This window comes from Mauremys reevesii, linkage group 5 (genome assembly GCF_016161935.1).
Source record: "Mauremys reevesii isolate NIE-2019 linkage group 5, ASM1616193v1, whole genome shotgun sequence".
NCBI classification, from domain to species: Eukaryota; Metazoa; Chordata; order Testudines; family Geoemydidae; genus Mauremys; species Mauremys reevesii.
In genome coordinates this window covers 119201167-119226625 of record NC_052627.1, presented here as the reverse complement: position 1 = coordinate 119226625, position 25459 = coordinate 119201167, and the positions used below count along the sequence as shown (strand labels likewise).

General features: G+C 42.3%; 1 protein-coding gene across 17 annotated transcripts in view; it reads left to right on the top strand.

Annotated features, from left to right (window-relative positions):
* The window catches only part of ADD1 (adducin 1), a 125086-nt gene continuing 99627 nt past the window's right edge, over positions 1–25459 (top strand). For 14 of the 17 annotated variants that reach the window (XM_039540036.1, XM_039540035.1, XM_039540034.1 and 11 more), the window contains exon 1: positions 6689–6815. The gene's annotated coding sequence lies outside the window, so the exon portion shown is untranslated. Of the gene's footprint in view, positions 121–6688; positions 6816–25459 lie in introns of those variants that run through there. The other 3 variants (XM_039540033.1, XM_039540031.1, XM_039540032.1) reach the window with 3 other exon arrangements.

The following is a 25459-nucleotide window of genomic DNA, read 5'->3' as shown; positions in this document are numbered from 1 at the left end:
ATTAGAGAGAAAATCTACAGGGAAAAAAACAGTCAGCAGGGGTGTCCTATTTATGACTAAGATCAAAGGATTAATCTGGTATATCAGGGAATGCGCAGGTTCCTCTGCTGAGGAAACCAGGTAAAAGCATGTTTGTCTTATGAAAGGAGGGTCACAGCCAGCCTGGCTGTAAAATGCTGAAAGGACTTAGGATGACATGAGGGTATCTAATTAATTAAGTCTAGGTTCTACAATGACTGTTATGATTTGATTGTATCTGTAACCATTTATTTCCAATACTTGAATCTCAGTGCTTTGTTGAATAAATCTATACTTGATTTCACTATAAACATATCTAAGTGCTATGTGTTAAGTGGGGCAGTGATCTGAGGTGGAACTGGTAAATATGGGTGTACTGTTTCTTTGGAAGCAGCGGATCTGTGAATAAGTATGGCTTGCGCAGGTCCAGAGGTAAGGGCTTGTGTTGCCTGTGGCTGGTGAAGCTGAGGAGCTGATCTTCAGCAGATGACTTAGGGTATGTCTACACTACGGGATTATTCTGAATTTACATAAACCGGTTTAGTAAAACAGATTGTATAAAATCGAGTGTGCGCAGCCACACTAAACACATTAAATCGGTGATGTGCGTCCACGGTCTGAGGCTAGCATCGATTTCTGGAGCGTTGCACTGTGGGTAGCTATTCCATAGCTATCCCATAGTTCCCGCAGCCTCCCCCGCCCCTTGGAATTTCCGGGTTGAGATCCCAGTGCCTGATGGGGCAAAAATCATTGTCGTGGGTGGTTCTGGGTAAATGTCGTCAGTCACTCCTTCCTCTGGGAAAGCAACGGTAGACAAGCATTTCACGCCTTTTTTCCCTGGATTGCCCTGGCAGATGCCATAGCATGGCAATCATGGAGCCTGTTTTGCCTTTTGTGACTGTCACCATATGTGTACTAGATGCCGCTGACAGAGGCGATTCAGCAGCACTACACAGCAGCATGCATTTGCTTTTGCATGACAGCAGAGATGGTTATCAGCCATACTGTACCATCTACCATGTAATAGATTGGCAATAAGATGATGGTTACCAGTCCTTTTGCACTGCACCTTCTGCTGCTGTTATAAGTGCCCCTGGCTGAGATCAGCCGGGGGTGCAAAAGCCAAAATTGGGAATGACTCCCTGAGTCAATCCCTCCTTTTTGGTATCTAAAAATAGAACTAGTCCTGCCTAGAATATGGGGAAAGTGTACTAAAGAACCAGTGTATCATAGAACCAGAGAGCACAGCTGCTCTGTGTCAGATCCCGCAGAAATGATGAGCTGTATGCTATTCACAGGGGGTGCTCCTGCAACAACCCCACCTGTTGATTCCGTTCTCCCCCAGCCTTCCTGGGCTACCGTTGCAGTGTCCCCCCACTTGTGTGATGAGGTAATAAAGAATGCAGGAATAAGAAACAGTGACTTGTTAGTGAGATAAAATGAGGGGAAGGCAGCCTCCAGCTGCTATGATAGTCCAGACAGGACATTAAGCAGTGTGGGGGAGAGGAGCCCAGCATCCCGCTGCTAGTCCAGGAACAATTGAATCTTTTCTTTACACATGAAGGGCAGGGGCTGATGGAGCTCAGCCCCCTGTTGCTATGATGAAGATGGTTATCAGTCCTACTGCACCATCTACCAGGAATGATCAGGAGTTTTTTACCCAGGTGCCCCCAGCCGACCTCACTGGAGGCCAGCCAGGAGCACTCCTGGGCTGATGAGAATGGTTACCAGTCCTTTTGCACTGCACCATATGCCAAAAGGCTGATGATGACAGTGGATATCAGCCATATTGCACCATCAGCCACCCATGGCGGGGAGGGGGGGAGTGAGGATGTTTGGGTTGACTGCTGCAGCATCATGTCTATCTGCAGCATTCAGTAAAGATAGGGTGACATGTAAAAGAGTCGAGAGGATTTTTTTCCCTTTCACTTCTGGGGGTGGGTGGGGGTGTTAAATTGCCGAACTATGCCCTGAACCACCGCGGACACTGTGTTTGACCCTAGAAGCATTTGGAGCTCAGCCAAGAATGCAACTGCTTTTCAGAGACTGCAGGAACTGTGGGATTGCTTGAGTCCTCGGTCCCCGCTCCCTCCCTCCATGAGCGTCCATTTGATTCTTTGGCTTTCCATTACGCTTGTCACGCAGCAGTGCGCTGAGTCCCTGCTATGGCGTCTGTCTGGAGATTTTTTAAAAATGATTTTGAATTTCGTCTTCTGTAACGGAGCTCTGATAGAACAGATTTGCCTGCCCTTACAGCGATCACATCCACATGGTCCATGCTGGAGCTCTTTTTTTATTTTGATTTCAGACTGCATCGCCACCCATGCTGATCGGAGCTCCACGCTGGGCAAACAGGAAATATTCAAAAGTTCGCGGGGCTTTTCCTGTCTACCTGGCCACTGCATCCGAGTTCAGATTGCTGTCCAGAGCGGTCAGTGGTGCACTGTGGGATACCACCCGGAGGCCAATACTGTCGATCTGCGGCTACACTAACCCTAATCCGATATGGTAATTCCGATACTAGCGCTACTCCTCTCGTTAGGGAGGAGTACAGAAATCGATTTAAAGAGCCCTTTATATTGATATAAAGGGCCTCTTAGTGTGGACGGGTGTGGCGTTAAATCGGTTTAACACTCCTAAAACCGGTTTAAACGCGTAGTGTAGACCAGGCCATAGACAAAGCTTCCTCATGTTAAGGCAGGTGGTAGTGAGGTACCTCACAGACCAGTGTACTCCCAGGAAGCATCCAAAGGCTTATGGCAGTAAGATCACGTGGTGAGTCTAGGCATCTGCATGTCTCTCTTAGTGGTTCCATGTTCTGGGGTTTTGTTTTTATTTCTTACATTTATCTTAAAATGAGAAAGTTATAGGATGGTGAATATCATGAATTTGCTGTTAAGTGGGGACACTGGAAGAAATGAGTCTTGAGGAGGGATTTAAATGAGAAATGGTTGATGGCTTGATGGATGTCATTTTTCTGGCTTGTAGTGGGCAGACCATAAATTACCTTGGTAGCAGACAATTCTAGTTTTTAGCTCTCTGGTGTACCAAAGCAACTGTAAATTGAAGGTATAGAGAACAATTTCAATAACAGGTAGCTGTCTCTTGAGACTGTTTTTCCATTAATGGAGTGGGCAAATATTGATTTTTGACCTATTTCTGGCTAACAAAAGGAAAAACATTTTATTATCTGGAAAATTGTTGATTCCAGAGGCTCACTCTAATCTGTGGTTTTTCCATTCTCTCCTATTTCAAATGTGTATTATTGCAGCAGCAGGGATGCTTCTCCTCTACTGCAATAAATCAGTACTTTTAGTGTCTCTCTCTCTCTCTGTCTCTTCAGTTTGTGAAATAAGCACTACCACACAAGAGGAGTGCCAGTACTCTTTAAAACTAAAACTCTTTAGACAGGATGTTGTAGAAGCAAAAGAAATGAGCACTTGTAAAAGTAAGTGCCTTTTCCAACATTCCTTATTCTGGTAAAATATCCATTGACTTCACTGGCTGGTTTGCCTGAATAAGGAGTGAACGACTAGAGCTTTAAGTGTATAAAGAGGTATGGACAGTAAAGGAAGAGAGAGAGATGAGCAAGGCAGAAGGCTTGAGACAAGAGGAGTAGAGAAAGGTGGCTGCATGGAAATGGCTGATCCTCTGAAGTGCTGGGCATCTGCAATTCCAATTGATCAGAGTCAGACAGAAGGAAGCCATCCGATATTTATTTAGTCTAAGTGTTGAGCATTATTGCATAGAATTTTTGAGAATTCTGTTTGATGCAGTAGGGCCCAACTTTAGGCAGATTTTTCAACGGTTGCTGGTAGCCCTTCTTCATGACTAAGGTAGTTTTTAGCCCAGGTCATCTCCTAGGTTGTTTCCATAATAGAAAGTCTTGCACCACATTGCCAAAAATATCTCATTCTCCATGTCCCACTGTTTCAGAGCCCAGCTGGACCAGATGTTGGGTTTGTGCTATACCATGGCCTACTGCTTTTCTCTGCTAACCAGTGAGCAAACCAAAGACTAAAACAGGTCTTGCAACCTTAATAAGTGGCTGTATTTCAACTAGCCAATCAGAGACATTCTCTTCACTATGGCTCTTGAAAGTTCTTGACATAATATTATCAAGCATTCTGTTATTTTCTTTTTTCTAATAACTTGTCCAGGACAAGTGCTCTAAGAAATTTACTGGTCGTGAAAGCATGTTTTCATGGATTTATACCTTTATTTGAAAAGCAAGAGCCCTGCCTGCTTTCATACTATAAAGCACTGTTTTTTAGACCTAGCAGGTGTGATGCAGAGATCATGAAAAATATGTGGGGATGGTAGCTTAAAAGGGTGGGAAGTAAATCAGCAATGATGGTGAATATCTGATATATCTCAACTTCCTGAAGCAAGATTTTTTTTTCTGGGATAATGAATTCCTTGGGAAAGGGCTCTTTCATATATTTTTTTAAAGACCAAAAGGGATAATTTGTGATAATATATGCCCTCCTGCATAACACAGGCTGCAAAATTTCACCATGTGTCTAGAAACAAGCTTATAGCACAAACTCAACTAGAAGCTATCTTTTAGAAAAACATTGTGTTGATTTACATACTTCAAGTGATGGAATATCCAACCACATCTGTAGGTAAATTGTTCCAATGTTTAATTACCCCCCATTGTTATACATTTGCACTTTACTTCTAGTCTGACTTTGTTTAGTTTTACTGACTGGATCTTGTCTGTTGCATTAAACAGTTCTCTTATCAAATCTTCTCCCCATATAGGCACTTGTAAACAGTGATCCAAGTCATCCCTTAACCTTCTCTTGGTTAAACCTAAAGATTTTTTTCATCTTTACCTGTAAGGCAGGTTTTCCAGAATTTGAATTGTTCTTGTAACTCCTTCTGAATCCTTTGCACTAGTGGTCTCCCCAAATGCCCTGAGTAATACCTCCTCCTCACTTTTTGGCGTGACCATTCCCTTGTTTATACAGCTAATGATCGTATTTCCACTCATATATGCACTGTTTAGAACTGGGATTTCAGGTTCAGTTGGTTATTCACCATGACCCAAAAGTTGTTCCTAGAATATATAAATGATGTTGCTTTTGGCTACATTAAAACACATTGTTCATGTTAGACTAGCTTACCAATCAATCCACATTTCTGTAGTAGTGACTTATTTACCATTCCACCAATATATGATTCATCTGCACGCTTTAGCAGCAATTATTTTATATTTGTGGATTTTTTTTGTATGCATCTTGTCCTATCTGTATATGGTGATAGCACTGTCTGAACAACAATAATAATGCAGAGGGACAATATTTTGATGTGAGGAGCAAAAAGTTAGGAACCTAAATAATGGGTCTGATTCTCAGAGGTGAAGCGAACACAGGTCTCGTTAGCTTGCACCACTTCATTGTGTCTGCTACAGCCAGCACCTTCCTTTGCATTAGCCCCCTCACCGTGCTCAGCTTGCAATCCCACCAAATCTGCCTTCACCCCTCAAAGTAGCTGCCTCAAAGTACTGGCATTAGAAAAGGTTCAGAGAAGGGCAACTAAAATGATTAGGGGTTTGGATGGGTCCCATATGAGGAGAGCTTAAAGAGGCTAGGACTTTTCAGCTTGGAAAAGAGGAGACTAAGGGGGGATATGATAGAGCAGGGGTAGGCAACCTGCGGCACGCGACCTGATTTTCAGTGGCACTCATGCTGCCCGGGTCCTGGCCACCAGTCTCGAGGGGTTCTGCATTTTAATTTAATTTTAAATGATGCTTCTTAAAACATTTTAAAAACATTCACTTTACATACAACAATAGTTTACTTATATATTATAGACTTATAGAAAGAGACCTTCTAAAAATGTTAAAATGTATTACCGGCATGCGAAATCTGAAATCAGAGTGAATAAATGAAGACTCGGCATCCCGCTTCTGAAAGGTTGCCAACCCCTGTGATAAAGGTATATAAATCATGGGTGGGGTGAAGAACGTGAATAAGAGAGTTATTTACTTGTTCCCATAATATAAAAACTAGGGGCCACAAAATGAAATTAATGGGCAGCAGGTTTAAACAAATAAAAGGAAGTTCTTCACGCAGGGCACAGTCAACTTGTGGAACTCCTTGCTTGAGGCGGTTGTGAAGGCTAGGACTGAAACAGGGTTTAATTCACGGAGGTTAAGCACATTAATTGATATTAGCCAGGATGGCTAAGGACTGGTGTCCTAGCCTCTGTTTGTCAGAGGGTGGAGATGGTTGGCAGGAGAGAGATCACTTGATCATTACCAGTTAGGGTCACTCGCTCTGGGACGCCTGGCATTGGCCAGTGAGGGCAGGCAGGATACTGGGCTGGATGGACCTTTGGTCTGACCCAATATGATCACTCTTAAATTTCTTTCTTATGCCTTCTACTCTGCCTCCCCGCACCTGCCTTCAGCCTGCCACGGTCTCTGCCACCCCGCAATCCAGCGACTTTGCTTTTCCCGCCACACCCCTACCTTTGATTCCACCCCCGCCCCCCTCTCTCTGTTTTACCCCCTCCCCGCCTGGGCCCCGCCTCTCTCCCCTCCCTTAGCCAATGGGAGAGCCGCTTGGTTGCCGAGCCTGCGCCCTCCAATTGGCGGCGCGGTTGTTGGCCTGCGGCCCCTGGAAGCCGCACCCTGCTGGGGAGGGGTGTCGGGGGAGCGGGGCGGGGCTTGGCGCTGGGGCTAGAGGCGGAGGAGACAGGCGCGCCGGAGACGGGGAGACTCTGCAGCTGCCTCCCAGCACCGCAGGCTGCCGCCGCCGCCGCCGTTACTTGTTCTGCACGTCGGGGTGAGCTGAGCGGCGCGGGCTGGGGGGGCGGGGCTCGGGGAGCGGACGTTGGGGGAGCGGCTGGGGGAGCAGCGGTGCAGGTGTTGGGGGGGGGGTGCAGGCCTTGGGCGAGGTTGGCGGTGCAGGCGCTGTGAGGAGGGGCGAGCGAAGAAAGGCCGCAGCTGTTGGGGAGGGGGGTGTAGCCATTGGGCAGAGCGGCTGGGGGAGCAGGGCTGCAGGTGAGGAGGCGCTAGCGAAGGAAGAGCGCAGGTGTGGGGGACGGGGTGTAGGTATTGGGTAGAGGGGCAGAGTCTGGGCTGGGGGAGCAAGGGTGCAGGCGTTGGGGGAGGGGCAGAGGCTGAGATCGCTGGGTAGACGCAGCCTGGGGCAGGGTGCGGGCTCTGTAGTCAGAGGAGGCACTGGGGGCGGGCGGCTTAGCAGATGTGGGGTCTGGGGCAAGGGGCTGTAGCTCAGGCTTTGGGATTGGGTTGGGGAGGCGAGGGGTTGGGGGCCAGGCTCAGGGTGTGGAGGTTTTGAGGGGCCTCAGGCTTTTGGTTTGGATGAGTCAGGGGATGGGCTGGGGGCTCGTGTCTGGGAGTTATGTAGAAGCTGCTGTGCTGTTAGTTGGGATGAAAGGGGCTCTTGTGGTGGTCTGAGCAGATGCCGCGGTGAGGGGGACGGTCACTATGTGTGTCTGTACCTCTTCGTAGTCCTGTGATGGGTGAGGTGTGGTGCTGCTGCTGTTACTGCAGAAAGCAGCTGTTCAGTGTTCAGATCTCCATTACACCACTTGGTGCATCTACCACCTCTTTCCCGGTTCTCCCTCGCTCCGCTGTTTTATGGAATTGGTGGAGATGTTTATCACTTGCTGATTTTTGCAGGGTGTGGAGAATGGCAGTACAGATTAATAAGAGCAGCTGGTGTAGAAGGAGGGAAATAGTGAGATGGAGGAAAATGGGGAATGTGTTGTGTTTGTGCACAGTGAGGTACCAGTTGCTGGATATGGGCATTGGGCAGCTGTTGCGTTTTGTGTGCAGAGTGTCTCTCATCTTTCCAGTATCTGTTCCTGGGTCCAAAACATTACAAGCATCTGTGCACATAGCAAATATATATAGTAGGTCTTTTGTGTTTGACATTAAGTCTTAATTTAGGTTGGCTTTAAATAAAACGGGAAAAATCCTATTGAGAAAAGACCACCGTTACGTGGGGGCTATGAATGGTGGTAGGTCTAAATCTTCACAGAATATTGTCAGAGCTGGTGGATGTCAGTTCAAAGCTGATTCGTTTCTTTGGTCTTCTGAAAGCTATTACCAACAGTGGTCTTTTTTTTTTTTTTTTGCCTGCTTTAGTGATTTGTGTCAGCAAATTAATAGTATAGCGAGACTATGTATGCACTTTGTTCATTAAAACTGTTAAATTCTCAAACTGTAAGTGCCTGAGTTAAACAGTCTGGTTTGCCTGAATCTACAAGTTTAGTCTCCATACATACGGGCTGCAGTGTAGCTATTCTGTACAACACCGAGCAACAGAATTAAGGTGGTATAATGAAACTCCAGGTGTGATAAGATTTGTGACAGTTCAGAGAAGAAGAGCTTCTATCCTTTCTATTGTGGAATAAAGAGGTTTGTTTTTTTTTAAATTACATGAATACTTTTTTGTAATTCTTAATTTTTTAAGAAATGAGTTACGAGCTGACCAGTTAACCACGCACCTCATTTGGAACCTGAAGTACGCAATCAGGCTGCAGAGACCCCCAAAAAGCAAATACTGTATAGTACAGTACAATGTTAAATGTAAACTACTAAAAAGGGAATTCTTTTTAAAGATTTGACAAGGTAAGGAAACTGTTTCTGTGCTTCTTTCATTTAAATTAACATGCTTAAAAAGCAGCATTTTTCTTCTGCATAGTAAAGTTTCAAAGCTGTATTAAGTCACCTCCATTCCTGAGGTGTTTGTAACTCTGAGGTTCTACTATACTAAGAAAATTGTTTTCATTTTATAGGCTGTTCTAGATTCTGCCGTGCAGTTCAGTATATTGCATTATTTATTTTGCCCTCTATATCGAGGAGTATGGATAACTCAAATTATTGAAAACCTCTTGAGTTGTTTAAGATGGAGTACAATATATTAAATTACTGTAAAGTGAGTTTAATGCCTGCTATTGTTTGTTTTGGTTGTAGTCTTGAGGTTACAGGATTTAACTGAGATCTGACCAGGCTTTCCAGCTTGAGGATGCTTTGGTCTTCCAGGATGAAAATGCATGCATTGTTATACTAAACATATTGAATGTCTTGCACTTCTATTTGACTTCATTTTTGCTTAAACTCTTATTAGACAAAACATTTTGGTCCAAAGATTGTTTTGTGTGAACTTGAGAATGGCCAATTGTCCATCTAACCCAGTATCCTGGCAGCAGACAATGCCATATGCCTCAGAGGGAATGAACAGAACAGGGCACTTTCAGGTGATCCATCTCCTGTTGTTCGGACCCAGCTTTTGGCAGTCATAGGTTTAGAGACACCCGGATCATGGGGTTGCATCACAGACCATCCTGACTGATGGCCATTGATGGGCCTATCATCCATGTGTGTATTTAATTTTTTATACTTAGTTATACTTTTGGTCTTCACAGCATCCCCTGGTAACAAGTTGAACAGCTTGACCACACATTGTGTGAAGAAGTGCTACCTTTTGTTTGTTTTAAATCTTCAGCCTTTTAACTTCATTGGGTGCCCCCTAGTTCTTGTGTTATGTAAATAAACACTTCATCATTCATTTTCTCCATACCATTCATGATTTTATTGAGGTCTTCTATATTTACCCATAGTTGTTTCTTTCCTAAAACAGTCCCAGTTTTTTTAATCTCTCCTCTTATGGAAGCTGTTCTATACCCCTAATCATTTTTGTTGCCCTTTTCTGTGTCTTTTCCAACTGTAATCTATCTTTTTTGAGATGGGTTGACCAGAACTGCATATAGTATTGGAGGTTCATGGATTTATGTAGTGGCATTGATATTTTCTGTTTTATTATGTATGCCATTCCTAACATTGTTGGTTTTTTCATCTGCCACTGAACATTGAGTGAATGTTTTCAGTGAACTATTCGTAGTGACTCCAAGATCTTGAGAGGTAACAGCTAATTTTACACCCTATCATTTTGTAAGTATAGTCAGGTTTATATTTTCCAATGTGCATTACTTTGCACTTATCAGCATTGAATTTCATCTGCCATTTTGTTGCCCAGCCATCCAGTTTATTGAGACCCCTTTGTAGCTCTTCGCAGTCAGCTTTGGACTTAACTATCTTTAACACTTTATAGGATAATCTTGGTTTAGCTTGGAATGTCTTTTAGCACATTTCATGTAGAAATGTCAAGTTAAGATATATTTGCAAGGTATTATTAAAGTAATATTTTCCCTCATTATTTATTATGTCTCTTGGTAACTTGCCCCTTTAGCAAGCCAGCAAGCACACATTCTGTGGAGGAAAAAGTGTTGGTGAGCAAATATTTTAGTTTCAAGTAAACCCTCACTGACTGCAGTAGCACTCAATGTGGGAACAAGGGGGTCCAGTGACATGGATCCCATTGCAGGATTAGGATCGTAGTTCTTGAGTGATATCTGATGAGCTTGAGCTAATATAGATGCAACCAAAAAAAAAAAGTCTTTTAGCTACTACTGCATGAATTCTGCAAACTGAGAAGAAAATAAAAGATGAACATTTTAACAGTCTAACCTAATTTCCCTTTCAGATTAGAATGCTACATTGCAATACATTCTCAATGTATGCAAATAAATTTTGAATATTGGACAAAAATGTCCAGCATTGCAGATTACAAGCATATACACTTTTATGAAGTGAATATTCTTAAAACCCCTAGAATATGACTACACATCAGCTGGTAGCAAGTCTCCCAACCTGGATAAACAGACTTCTGTTGGAGGCTGGGTCTCATGCTAGTGCACTAACAATAGCTGTGTGAACATTGCCACGCTGTTGGTGGCTTGGGCTATCCATGAGAATTCATACCCAGCCTATTCCCTGGTGAGCCATAAGAATGGCCATACTGGGTCAGACCAAAGGTCCGTCTAGCCCAGTATCCTGTCTTCCGACAGTGGTCAATGCCAGGTGCCCCAGAGGGAATGAACAGCCTCACTAGCACAAGTCTTCAGGCTAGAAAGTTTGCTCCCAGCTGCAGTGTGGACATACCCTAAGAAGTTAAATTGTACCTCTTGTAATTGTAATCATTGATTTTTGAACACTAGCTTTCAGAAAGATTTTTTTTCAATTAATTACTTGTTTGAGACTGTTAAAATGTTCATCTTTTATTTTCTTCTCAGTTTGCAGAATTCATGCAGTAGTAGCTTTTTTTTTTTTTTGGTTGCATCTATATTAGCTCAAGCTTATCAGATATCACTCAAGAATAGACAAGATCCAAAATGACTATCATTGAAATTTTTTTTCCTAAATCTGTACTCCCCTACCTTTGTGGCAGAAATACAGCAGTTATTCGCACCATCAACACTGAAATGTTTTAAAGAGGAAAGTAAAGAATAGACAAAGAATAATTGAAATTATAAGGGAACATATGATTAGTTGGCTGAATATGGTTTAAGCTAGGATCTCGAACAGTCTAACCTAATTTCCCTTTCAGATTAGAATGCTACATTGCAATACATTCTCAATGTATGCAAATAAATTTTGAATATTGGACAAAAATGTCCAGCATGCAGATTACTTGTGAGATTTGGGGGGGGGGGGGGAAGGGCATGAAAATTGTGGGATACAGATAACATTATGGGATGGAGACAGCTGGAAACTGGGAAGTTTACCCCATGATCCCAGTTATCCGTGCGTGACTCATTTCAGCCCCAGCATGCGTTGTTGAAACTTCCCAAAAGATCGTGCGCTAGATGGTGGCAAGTTACACAGTGGGATGCATCCGTGGTGTATCACAGTCTGCATCAGTACAGTTACTCCTGGTGATTACTCACACTGCTGACATAAAGAGCCAAGTATGCTTGTGTACAAGCGAAGTACTGACTGAGGCAACTGTATGCTGATGTAATTTAAGTCGACATAAGTTTGTAGTGTGGACTTGGCCTAAGTTTCTTTAGTGGGTATTGAACCACTCATGTGCAACATGCTCTGCATCCAAATGTAAGCCCACTTGCAATAAAATAAGATAACATTGTTACTCTGCATGTTGTAAGAGATACTGTCTGAATTTTTTTTAAATTGACCAATTTAAAAAAAAAAACCAACCCTGTTTCTAATACAGCATTGGTTAAATGTCTTGAATTAAAAGAAGAAACTTGCTATACAAGGGACACAGTGAAGTTGATTATACATTTGACAGCAGTTTATGTATAAAGTAAACTGGGGGGAGTACAGATTTAGAAAAAAAAATTTCAATGATAGTCATTTTGGATCTTGTAATTATACTAGATACAAAATTTGTAGACGGAAATGTGGTTTGTTTGTGTGTTTTTTTTTCCCCCCCCTCCAGTTACTGGTGCTCCTTTTATTTGCTCAAAGTGATTGCACCAGTTCTGAAAACAATGTGAAAACTTTCAGTTGGGAATCTGCACAACTAAATTATTTAACAACTTTAATTATTAACTTTTCAAAATGTCATTTCAAGTTCTAGGTGATTTGATTAACATGTCCAATGTTTTGCATAAGCTTTTATTTTGATTCCTAAGGGAGGTCCGTCGTCCCCCCCCCCCCACAATTGTGGCTATCAGTGTTCTCTTACACATGTTGTACTCTTGTTAATTTAGCATACATTGCAAAGAGAGTCTTTCCTAGTTTATAGTAATGTTGGTTAGAATAGGTGGGGCAAATCTTCATGTAATTGGTAATCCATTAACATTTCAGACAACTACCATGTCTTTTGTAAGTGACCTAGGGACCAAGTCAGTTAATGAGGGACGTGAAGGCTTCAGGAACACTTCATTGTTCTTTTATAAAGGATGTCGGACTGGAGGTAAACTCTGCAATGAAATTGGCTATGCAGAGTATTCATAGTACAGTATTACATTATTGTAGATGTTCGAGGTGGGAGAACAGTTTAACAGTGAGTTTGGGTGTCAATTTGTTCTTAGGTCTTTGTTTATACACATGAAAGAAATGACAAAGTGGGTATTCACCCACGAAAGCTCATGCTCCAATATGTCTGTTAGTCTATAAGGTGCCACAGGACTCTTTGCTGCTTTTACTGTATATAGTAGGAAGCTGGTGGTGAGAAATGGACACAAATGAGCACAGGAGTTGCACCAGCTTGGAGTATCCCTGAGTCTGTGAGGAGTGGGGCCCAGAGGCTGGACACGCAGGAGTGCACCAGGCACCCTGTTACACAGACATAGGGATTAAGAAGAGCAATTGATTTGCATCTTAGTAGGGAATTTTTAGCCTTTTCCCAAGGCAAATAAGTGTCCATCAATAAATTGAACAGAGTTTTCTAGCAGGCACAGTGTCAATATATAGTGCAGTGGCCAGATCTGGTAACACTCCAGCTGCTCAAAGGTGTATTGGAACCAGTAAGTATTGGCCTGTGTCAGCTGGTCTTAAAAGTATGACCATCAAGCAAAGTACCAGCAGTGTGGAAAGATATCCCATAATGTCCCTGTACAAGGGCAAAGAATCTTGCACTGTGTGGGGCAACTACAAGCCAGTATCATTGTTATTCTGGAAAGGTCTTTTTGTTCACATTCTGCTTGGTAGAATGCAGTTGTTCCTTAACAAACATTGTCATCGCAGCAACCAGGTTTCAATGTTGGATGGTCAGCAGTGGACGCTGTCCTTACCTCCAGGTTGAGCTGCATTGAGAATTTAACTACCCATTTCACATAGCATATACCAACATCAAAGCAGCCTTTATTCGGTTGACATGCCAGCAGTTTGGCTTGCACTGAAAGGAGTTGGTGTAACAGATGTTCAGACAGTACTGCTGTGAGAGTGCACATTGGTTCATCACTTTCCCTGTGTTTCTACACAATTTCAGGTGTGTGACAGGGATGCATTCTTGCCCCGGTACTATTCTGTTGAGCTGTCAACTGGCTAATAGGGCTTGCCACTCCACACATCAGAATCAAGGTTTGTCAAGAAGTGTTCACCACAAGACTGCCAATGACACTGCCTTGCTTGTTGAGAAGTCCAATAACTTCAGCCCTGTCCTCCAAGGTCTCTGATATGCCACACATGCTATGGGGTGGAACATCTCATGGCAGGAGACCAAAGTCCAGAACCTTGGAGCTGGACCACCAGAACCCCCAGAACAGGTGGGGTCAGATATTGTGGAAAGTGATGACAAGTTCATCTTATCTAGGTATAAGCAGAGTTCAGATGTTCACAGCAAAATGATTAACAGGATTTGCCCCTCCTGCATAAAGTCCATATCTCGCTTATGGATGCAAAAAACATCTTTGCACTGAAACAAAGTTCAGGATACATCAAACCTGTGTCATAGCTGTATTGCTATATCGGTCAAAACCTGGGCCCTCCTACAGGCAGACTTGGATGGACTAAAGGCACTCCACACGCACTGTCAGCGCTAAGTCCAGAGCATAAAGTAGTTTGGCAACAGCATCTTGCAGAGATCTGGCCTTCCTTCAGTCGTTCATTATATTCAAAAGTGGTTTTGCATGCTCTTCCACCGTGTCACGATGATGGATAAAAATACCATAGGACACCATGCTCTCAAACTCTCCATCAACATGTAAAGTGGTACACACCCTGACTCTTCCTGGCACTGACCAAAGGGCTGCCCCAGAGATTCATGGTTTTGCAGGATTGAGCCAGATCTGGGAACTTCACCAAGCATTGTGTAGTGCAACACCCACAATTATGATCACTCTGGCTGGTACAATGGTTTTTAGTTTGTGTGTGCTTGATTATGACTTGGGGGGTGAGAGATTCTCAGCTGCTGGCCGCTTGCCTGCCCAGCAAGCAGAAGGTAATGACTTTTTTTGTGGCAGCCAGTCAAGCAAAGTCAGACATGATAGGCAGAAGGCTGGGGAGCTAGGGACCAGAGCACAAAGCTGAGTGTGAGACAAAAACTGTGGAGGGTTGGATAGGTCAGCTAAATATGAGGGCTAACTTACTGTAAATCAGAACATTCTAGCTATTAGAGAAGTTGGCTAAGGCTTTTTCTTCTGTAGTTTTTCTGGTGCAATATTTACAACAAAAGGAGAAAAACAAGGGGCCTGCTGTCAAATTAAAACAGAAACCCCTCAGCTGTGGTTACCAGTCACTTTGGGGCTGGGATCTTGCCTATTGCAATCCCGCACCTCTTACTATGTCATCCTTCTTATACAACCCCCCAATAGGAGTTGTCCCTGGAAGGCCATGAGTTCACCCACCTCTCCATATTCCTCTTTTTTCCATCTATCTTTTTACCTTAATACCAATAGCCAAACAATCTTTATTATTATTTAGGGCTGTCAAGTGATTAAAAAAATTAATCCCGATTAATCATGCGATTAATCGAGCTGTTAAACAATAATAGAATGGCATTTATTTAAATATTTTTGGATGTTTTCTACATTTTCAAATATTGATTTCAATTACAACACATGATACAAAGTGTACAGTGCTCACTTTATATTTATTTTGATTACAAATATTTGCACTGTAATAAACAAAAGAAATCGTATTTTTTCAATTCACCTAATTCAAGTACTGTAGTACAATCTCTTTATCCTGAAAGTTGAACTTACAAATGTAGAATTAGGGTAAAAAAAAAATCTGCATTCAAAAATAAAATAATGTAAAACTTTATAGCATGCAAGTCCACTCAGTCCTACTTGTTCAGCCAATCGCTCAGACAAACAGGAAATAATGCTGCCCGCTTCTTGTTTACGGTGTCACCTGAAGGTGAGAACAGGTGTTCGCATGGCACTGTTGTAGCTGGCGTTACAAGATATTTATGTGCCAGATGCACTAAAGATTCATATGTCCCTTCATGCTTCAACCACATTCCAGAGGACATGCGTCTATGCTGATGACGAGTTCTGCTTGATAACAATCCAAAGCAGCATGAACTGATGCATGTTCAGTTTCATTATCTGAGTCAGATGCCACCAGCAAAAGGTTGATTTTCTTTTTTGGTGGTTCAGGTTCTGTAGTTTCCGCATTGGAGGGTTGCTCTTTTAAGACTTCTGAAAGCAGGCTACGCACCATGTACCTCTCAGATTTTGGAAGGCACTTCAGATTCTTAAACCTTGGGTTGAGTGCTGTAGCTATTTTTCGAAATCTCACATTGGTACCTTCTTTGCATTTTGTCAAATCTGCCGTGAAAGTGTTCTTAAAAAGAACATGTGCTGGGTCATCATCTGAGACTGCTATAACATGAAATATATGGCTGAATGCAGGTAAAACGGAACAGGAGACATACAATTCTTCCCCAAGGAGTTCAGTCACAAATTTAATTAATGCATTTTTTTTTAACGAGAATCATCAGCATGGAAGCATGTCCTCTGAAATGGTGGCCAAAGCATGAAAGGACATACCAATGTTTAGCATATGTGGCATGTAAATACCTTACAACGCTGGCTACAAAAGTGCCATGAGAACGCCTGTTCTCACTTTCAGGTGACAATGTAAATAAGAAGCAGGCAGCAGTGTCTCCTGTAAATGTAAACAAACTTGTTTGTCTTAGCGATTAGCTGAACAAGAAGTAGGACTGAGTGGACTTGTAGGCTCTAAAGTTTTGCATTGTTTTGTTTTTGAGTGCAGTTATGTAACAAAAAATCTACATTTGTAAGTTACACTTTCATTCTAAAGAGATTGCACTACAGTACTTGTATGAGGTGAGTTGAAAAATACTATTTCCTTTATTTTTTATTTGTAATACAAAATAATATGAAGTGAGTACTGTACACTTTGTATTCTGTGTTGTAATAGAAATCAGTGTATTTGAAAATGTAGAAAAACATCCAAAAATATTTAATACATTTCAATTGGTTCTATTTAGCGGTGTGGTTAATCGCGATTATTTTTTTGTTAATTACTTGAGTTAACGGTGATTAATTGACGGCCCTATTATTATTATTTAATTTGTTATTTAGATTGCAATAATGCCCATAGTATACATCCCCAAAGAGCACACATCTGTCTTACCTGGAGGATGCACGAGATTGCTGAGATGCATGAGCTGAATTGAAGTTGCTTGGGATACCTCAGCTTACAATTTCCATGTTATCCATTTATTTTATCTGTAACCATAACTCTGTCTTTCAGGTTATATGTTAAAATATTTACAACTACAATCCCATACTAACAGAATTTGATTTCTGGAAATTAATTTGTCAGTAGCTACTGTCTTTTTAAGGCACAAATTTTAATAGTAACAGTAGGTGCCTTGTCTTCATTGTGTGTTTGCTTTGGGATAGCTCGCATGTTATAGAATCATAGATTATATGGGTTGGAAGGGACCTCAAGAGATCATCTAGTCCAACTCCCTGCTCAAGGCAGGACCAATCCCCAAATGGCCCCCTCAAGGACTGAACTCTCAACCCTGGGTTTAGCAGGCCAATGCTCAAACCACTGAGCTATTCCTCCCCCCTCCCAGGATGTTAATGTTAATTATAAATGTTAATTATCCTGAGGTTAAAAAAAGGACCTTTTTTAGTAGTGAAGATTAGGTTTTGGTGCTAATGAAAACCGTTCAAATGTTTGAGTGCCAAGTGCTGAGAATTTCAGACATTGGGAAGTATTTGGTTAACCTAAAATTTGTGAGTGGCCATAACTTGCCCTCTGTTTCCCCAGGTCTGAATGACCTTCATGCATTAGTCTGCTTATTCACTTCTGAAACATGGTAACACTTGAAATAAAAACCAAGCTCATCAGTATACAAATGTCTAGGAAAATATTGGAAGTTTTCAGCATAGATGTGAACGTTTAAAATTTAATAGCTGTACTTCACATTAACATCCTAATGTTCCTTTAGTTCAGTGCTCAGGGTTTGCTTATGTTAGTTAGATGTTTAAAACTCCTAGCTGCAGTGCATGCTCAACTTGTGATATTGCAAAACAATATTTTTCTTACGTAACACAACTGATTAAATTAAAGTAACACAGTATTTGGTGTTAATGAAATAATTTTTATAGCTAAACTAAATATAGTTTGCACATTAAACAATATTGTTTTCAGTTCAACCTTTCATTGCTCATATAGTATAGTAACTCAGGTAAATAGGGTGCCTAGAAATCATTAGGCGCATCAGGTTAGCTATTCCTATAACAAATAGAAAAACATTGATTTGTTAAGCATTTATAGATGTGATGATAAAAAGTCCATTTTAGAAGAGTAGAATAGTTCTCTCTCTCTCTCTCCTTTTTTTTTTAATGGCTATGTAAAGTAACTATTTCCGCACGTGTTATGGATTGGACCATGATGTCAGCCTCCATCGCCCGGTTGTTAAATTTTCAAATGGGCATCTTTGTGCTTTCTCCCATTCTGTCCATCACATTTGGGAGGAACACCCTGTAAACATCTTCACTGTTCTTCAAATTTGTTGACTCTCCTTTTGCCATGATGTCTACACAAAATGTGACAATGGTTGTTGGGCCACAGTTGTGCTGATATCACTGCCTATCTTTCTGCTCAATATTGTCTTATTGTTTCATTCTACTGCTCGTCCCTCTCTCCTGTGGATTTTAACGCTTTGTGGCAGGTTTGTTTTTCTTTTCATGCAGCACAACAGGGTCTTGGTTCATGACTAGGGCTCCAGCACACTGTGGTAATAAAGGTAAATAATTATAATTCGCAAATTGCTGTACAATAAAATACTAGCTCTTTTAAATGAAATATAAATTGAGTATTTCCATCACCCCTCAACACTCTCCCCCTCAAAGATTTTAGTCAGACAAAGTTAGCAATGCCTGAGATCTCACTGATTTTTCTCTAATATATTCAGATCTACAAATAAGATACTGTGTCATAAAACTGTTAGAATGTCTGCCTATGTGTTTAGAATAGCTATATTGTGATGGTTTTGTTTATATGGTTCAGAATGTGGGGATGGGGGAACTAAAGGTAAAATTCTTACTGCTACTTTACATTTTGTTTGTGGTTTAAAAGATGTATAAATTTATTTAAATGGGCCATCAGAAGCTATATATTTTTTTCCTAGTTGTAAGATATCAGATATAATTCTTATACAAATGGAAACAAAGAGAGTCTCTTGAAATGCTGTATCTGGATTTTATTATAGTTCTGAATTCTGTGTATCCTAAATCTGCATATCACATCCTTTCCATTGTGTATATCTTCAGCAATAAACCTTTCATTTCTGGAAGGAAGTGCAAGCAAATAAATCAGTTTTGGTGGGGATAGGATAGGATGTGGATTAGACAAAGTTTGGAAGCTTCCTTCCTAACTGCTGTTAACCTGAATTCCACTCCACTCCTCAGAACTGCCATTTGAATTTCCTGTTGATTTTTACAAATAATTAATAAAAAACAAGATCTTTTTCCACTTTACAGCATACAACTAAGATGATGTCTTGTTTAAGCAATTAAATTCCAGTAGGTTTAATAATAAGGCCTAAGTTAGCTTTATGAAAATAATGCTTAATACTCATAGTTATGGAAAGTTGCCTAAGAATGGTTAATATTCTTAAGGCTTCTATGTGTATCAGGAAGTTTTTACTGTTATATGAATACTGGAAAAGTGTATGTTTAATGTGCTTTATTGTTTTAGCCTTTCTGCCTTGCCACTTGCTTTTAAATATGCACAAGCTGTTTAAGGCCTAAACTGATAAGATAAGAAACTCTAAAGTAGTGCTGAAGCCATGTTTGGCACTCATCTTCCAACAGTGGATGACTTAGCAGATATACTAGAACTCTTTCAACATGGACAGACATCCTTGCATGGGGCGCAGTTTTTCTGCTATTTAAAAATACATATGTTTTAAAAGTATGCTGATGCATGGGCAGTAAGAAGATTATCAAAGTTAATTAACTTGGCTGTTTAGTTTGTTTAATACATTTGAACCAGTCATTATGGATTAACCATGGATCACAAACTGGGAGCTATGCAAATTTTAGCAGGTAATTTTAGTATAGATTTGTATGATAAGAATCATAATACCTTCCACATTATCACTGAAAAGTTACTGGTAAAATTATTTACCTTGTTCCTCAGTTTATGATGTAGTCAGTAGTACTCTGCATTATCAGTTTTACTTTTTCTCCTTGCTGAGAAGATGCTTGGAAACATCAATGGGGAGTGTGTGTAAAAAAACAAACGAAAAAAAACCCCTGTGTGTTTTTGTGCATGTATATAGTATATGTAAAAATAATTTTTAATAATTAAAAACATTTTAAGACTTATCAAGTGTGCTGTGTTCCTCTTAAATTCAAGTTGACAGTTTCCCTCTAACTTTGAGCTAAAATAGTAAAGATCAGTTGCTGTTTTGTGTCTTAAATAACCGTTTCTCAGTTTGATATCATACCTGTATGCAACCAGTGGTTTTAATACCACATTTTTCTGTAAGATGTGATTAATATGATGGACATGTTTGTTGCATAGTCATTTCCTGTATCCATGGCATATAATAAGGTTAGTTCTGAAACTGATATAATCAGCATCAGATGCCTTTGGGATAGTTCCCTGGTGATATGACTGTTCCGTGACAGCAGGAAATATTTAGAATATAGCAGCTTAGTATTTTATAAAAGCAAAGCTAATGGATCTTGAGTAATAGTTTTCATACATGTACCATATGTGCAAGCAGGAAGCACACACCAGAGGGAGGGCTGTATTCTACATTCAAGGCATAGCCTGCATTTTGGAGTGCTGCAAAGACAAGATGGCTCTCTGGGAGCTCCTAGGGATATTGTTTCTGCCTTGAGTGTGGTAGCTTTTGGGAGCATAGCTGCTCCTCTGTCTTTTGGGAGGGTGCAGCATGTGTTTCATATTTACATGTCACCCCTCTCCTGTATGGGTCTAGTTTTGCTGGCTGCTATGGAAAATATGGCCAACCCCTTCATCACTATGGGGGAGGAGGGGGGGAATTCTACTAAATGGTTGCCTAATACAGGTTTGTTTGTTTTTTGTTTTTTTAAGTTTTGCTTAACCCCTTTTTCCTTGTCAAATATGTGTAAGTATGGATCCCACAGAAGGTGTGCAATGCACCCCATGCAGGCAAGACCAGATTCTTTTAGCTAGCAGTTGTGCTTTCTTTTGCCTCCATGCAAGAGAATAAAGGGAAGGGCAACTGCAACCCGCCCTCAGTTCCCTCTGGTCATCCATGGCAACAAGGTGGAACCTAAATGTGTCCTGCTGACAACTATAATGAGAGCTGTCCTCATCTAAGCGTCTGAAACACCTTCAGAACAGCATTAATTCCCTTATTTTTTGATGTCTTGGACTGAATAATTCTCATCCATACAGACTCCTGTGCAAGGATCTCAAGATGGTCAACACACAACTTGCAGCCTTCAAGCCTTGACTGTCCTGCTTAAAGACTGCCACTGCAGGTGCCTCTTCTGCCTGAGGAAATACCACATCCCAAGCATGTGCTTGGTTTGCACCTTGTTCTCCACTGGAACCTGAAAATCACAGGATGCAAGATTCCAATTTGATTGCTTAGCTCAGTCTTAGAGGAGCATCAGACACAGAAGATCTGGGGTCTAAGGCTTCCCCCCCCCAATACTGTGCTCTGTAGAGCAAGCACTTGACCCCTAAGATTCAGTGAAGTCAGCACCTACCACAGCACTGGAATCATTGAGACTATCAGCGTTGAAGCAGATTACAGAAAGAGGCTGTCCAGAGCCCTGGGCTAGCAGTTCGAGAAAGAGCTCGGTATCCTCTCTGAGAGAGACAGGAAGGCATCTTGGGATAAAACCCTTCAAACCTCATCCAGTAGTGAAGACAAGTGAAAAGGAGCAGACTGCGGTGCAGCAGATTCCATTGGTACCGCGGGACCAGTACTGAAGGCACCCACACTGATGCCACCCCTGGCACTAGTGGAAGAAATGCACACCGTGGGACTTTCATTGGCACCAAGGTGTTGACTGGGACTGACAAAAGTCCCAACACCACTAGCACTATATGTATTAGAGGAGATATAGTCTTCCACAGCATCACCTTGGTACATCTTCCCACCAGTATTGAGCCACTCACTGAGTGGTGGTAGTGCTGGAAAACAGAAAGAGTTCTTTGGAATTCAGCCATTGCATCAGGGCTGGCATTGGTCTGGTCAGCACCCTACCAACCACTCATATACATACAGGATGCTACCCTAACCTTTCTGGGGCTACTGGGGTCACCTTCCCAGACCTCAGGGATACACTCCCCTCCATCAAGAAAGGAAACTAGCTTTATCTCCAGCAGTCCTCCTTGGCAAGACCACAGATGCTGGAGTACCAGGAAGAGCAGGCCCTGTTGGCAAAAATCCATCAGTACTCAGCGTCACCCTCCCACCCCACCTCAGAAAGACCTCTCATTACCCAACAAGGCAAAACAATCATTAACTCATCTTTTATAATTGTTTTCATTGTTTCTCTTTTCTTGCAATACAATAGTGGTGCATTCTCTGCGATCTCTCTCTGATGTAATTGATTCTAGAACAGAGGTAACAAATTACGGCTTGTGGGCCACATCCAGCCTGCAGGACCCTCCTACCTGGCCCCTGAGCAACTGCCTCCGGAGGCTCACCCCCATCCCCTCCCCTGCTGTTCCCCCTCCCCCGCAGCCTTAGCTTGGGTAGCGGGGCTGTGAGCTCCTGGGGCAGTCTGACCTGGTGCTCTGTGCTGGGCAGTGGCGTGGATGGCTCTAGCTGGGCACCTGTCCTGGTGCTCTGGGCAGCGCACCTCTAATGCCGCCAGCCACTGGTGCTCCCCGCAGTGCGGAATGGGGGCGGGGGGTGGGTGGGTGGATAGAGGGCAGGGAAGTTCGGGGTGATGGTCAGGGGAGGGGGGTGTAGATAGGAATTGGGGTGATCAGATGGTGGGAAATGGGGGTTGTCTGGGGGCAGGGATCCCAGGGGGCAATCAGAAAGGATCGGGGTTGGATGGGGCGGTAGGGCAGTCAGAGGACAGGGAGAAGGGGTGGTTGGATGGGGAAGGGTCCCGGCGGGGGGGTTGGATGGGGCAGGAGTGCTGGGGGGGGGGAGTTGGGGCAAGAAACGGGTGGGGTGAGGGGGCTGGGCCATGCCTGGCCGTTTGGGGAGGCATAGCCTTCCCTAACCGGCCCTCCATACAATTTTCAAAATCTGATGCAGCCCTCAGGCCAAAAAGTTTTCCCGCCCCTCTTCTAGAAACTCAGACCTTTGCTGTTGAGAAAGTTCTTTCCTAATTGTTGAAAAACTGGATGTAAAATCCTCAGACCTATCATTTAGCAGGTCAACAGTGCAGTTCTTGAGCTAGCTCAAGAATTTGATAAATGAAGCAGAATTACCATCTTTGAATACCCCATGCTAAAATTACAGAGGGATTCAGTACTAATTCAATGAAATTCTTTAATGATTAAGGGAAAGTTGTCTTTCTATCTTGGTTATTTCTGCATCCTCTACTCCACTAGTCTGGAATTTATATTGATGTAACAGGAACTACACAGAGTTCAGATTTTTATTTTTTTTGGTGCCTTCTGCATATCTTACTATAGCAATTATCTTCCCCACTTTGTCTGCTTTGCCTCATATTGCATCTGTTCCAGCCCAATAGTTTTGCAAAAATGGAGGTAATAAGAAAAGGCTAGTCACTCTGACCTGTGTGTTTGTTTTCTGTCTCACTTATCCATGCGTTTGGAACTATACTAATAGTATTGGATTTGATTCTTGTTTATTAGCTAGCTGACTAATATTGTTTGTGTTAGGAATGTGAGTTTTTTAAATTATAGTATCAAAGGGGTAGCCGTGTTAGTCTGCATCTGTAAAAAGCGACAGAGTCCTGTGGCAGCTTAAAGACTAACATGTATTGGAGCATAAGCTTCTGTGGGTGAGCACGTCTGCGTCTGACGAAGTGAGTATTCACCCATGAAAGCTTATGCTCCAATATGTCTGTTAGTCTATAAGGTGCCACAGGACTCTTTGTCGCTTTTATGAGTGTCTTCAATTAGTTACATCATTCGAAACTGGCATGATAGGTTACAACAAATATCAGATTATTAACATCCAGCTACTACAAAATATTAGATATATTGAAAAGAGAATGCTTGTTTAATTGTAATTTACATTTGATTTTTCTTCTGTATTCCCAGAAAGGGAACAAACTAGTACTGTCTTTAAGACCAGTTTCTGTCAAACTTCTAAATAAGAGAATCGGCATGTATCCCTCCCAGGCAAAATACTTATTAATTCAGGTTATATGAATCAGGGCAGATTCCAGCTTCTGCTGCTCGTTTGCCAGTGGCTTTAGGACAGTTAAATAAAGGAGTAGGTAGGGGCTGGGAATTCTAGCATCCCTGGTGAGTGAGCTTACAGCCTACAAGACAGAGTGCAGTGGGAGGGCCAGATGATGGCTTAATCTATTTCTTTTTATGTTAATATAAGCTCTATTTATTGTAGAATGCTACTAATAATCAAGTATTAATGTATGGATCCAGTAGAACAAAAAACTGAACTTTCACTGCCTGATAGTGCTCACTAATGAGGCACCAATCACTTTCAGTTACAGTTTGAGTTAGAGTTTGCAGAGCAAAGCTTAGATCTTAATTTTGCTTCTGTCAAAGCCAATGGTAAAATTTCATTTTGAGAGCCCTATCGTGCTCCTGTTAGCACCCAATCCTGAAACATGCTGATTGCTTCCTGTTAGAGGCTAAATGCCCTCAAATTTCTGTTCATGTAGTTCAGAGTTCAGCATTTTGCAGGAGGTGCTCAGCACCTTGGAGGATCTGGGCCTTCGAGTAGATATACCCTACGAATGTGTGTGTTCAATTTCACTAGATTATTCATAGACCTTTCTGTCTCCTAGCCACTTTTTAAATTAGGCTACTGATAAATTTTATCCAAAATTTCTAATAATATACCAAGTGGCTATTTTAATAGTACAATTGTGAGGTACTGAGAAACTACAAGGGAGATGCTAGATAGATAGACTTAGATATGTTCTCCCAAATGTGGGCCTTACAAACAAGGCCACTAAGTGTCTTGTATTTGAAAGCTCAGTCACGCATTCCTGCATCCCAGCTAGATCCCACATATCCAGTTGGGCTACAGAAATGTCCCTGTAGTTATTCCTCTCAGACAATGGGGGTTGCGATGGCACTGCTCTTCAGGTAGTTTGCAGGCCTTTCTATCTCCCCACTTGAGGTTCTCTAAGCTGGATCCAAACAGGAAAGGGGATGGCAGGGCCGGCTTTAGCAAGTGCGGGGCCCGATTCGAACAGTTTCAATGGGGCCCCAGCAGGGATGACTGAAAAAAAAAAAAAACATAAAAAAACACATGGAGCTTGTACTCACCAGGCGGCACTCTCCTAGTCTTTGGAGGCGGGTCCTTCACTCGCTCTGGGTGTTCGACGACACTGAAGGACCTGCCGCTGAAGTGCTGCCAAAGACCTGGAGCAAATGAAGGACCCACCACCGAACTGCTGCCCAAGACCTGGAGCGCTGCCGGGTGAGTAAAAATTGAAAAGGAGCCTCCTGCCAGGGAAGGGCTTCTTGGCCACTTGCCTCCCCTGGCGGCCCTGCCACTGGGCGCGGGGTCCTCTTAGTTGCGGG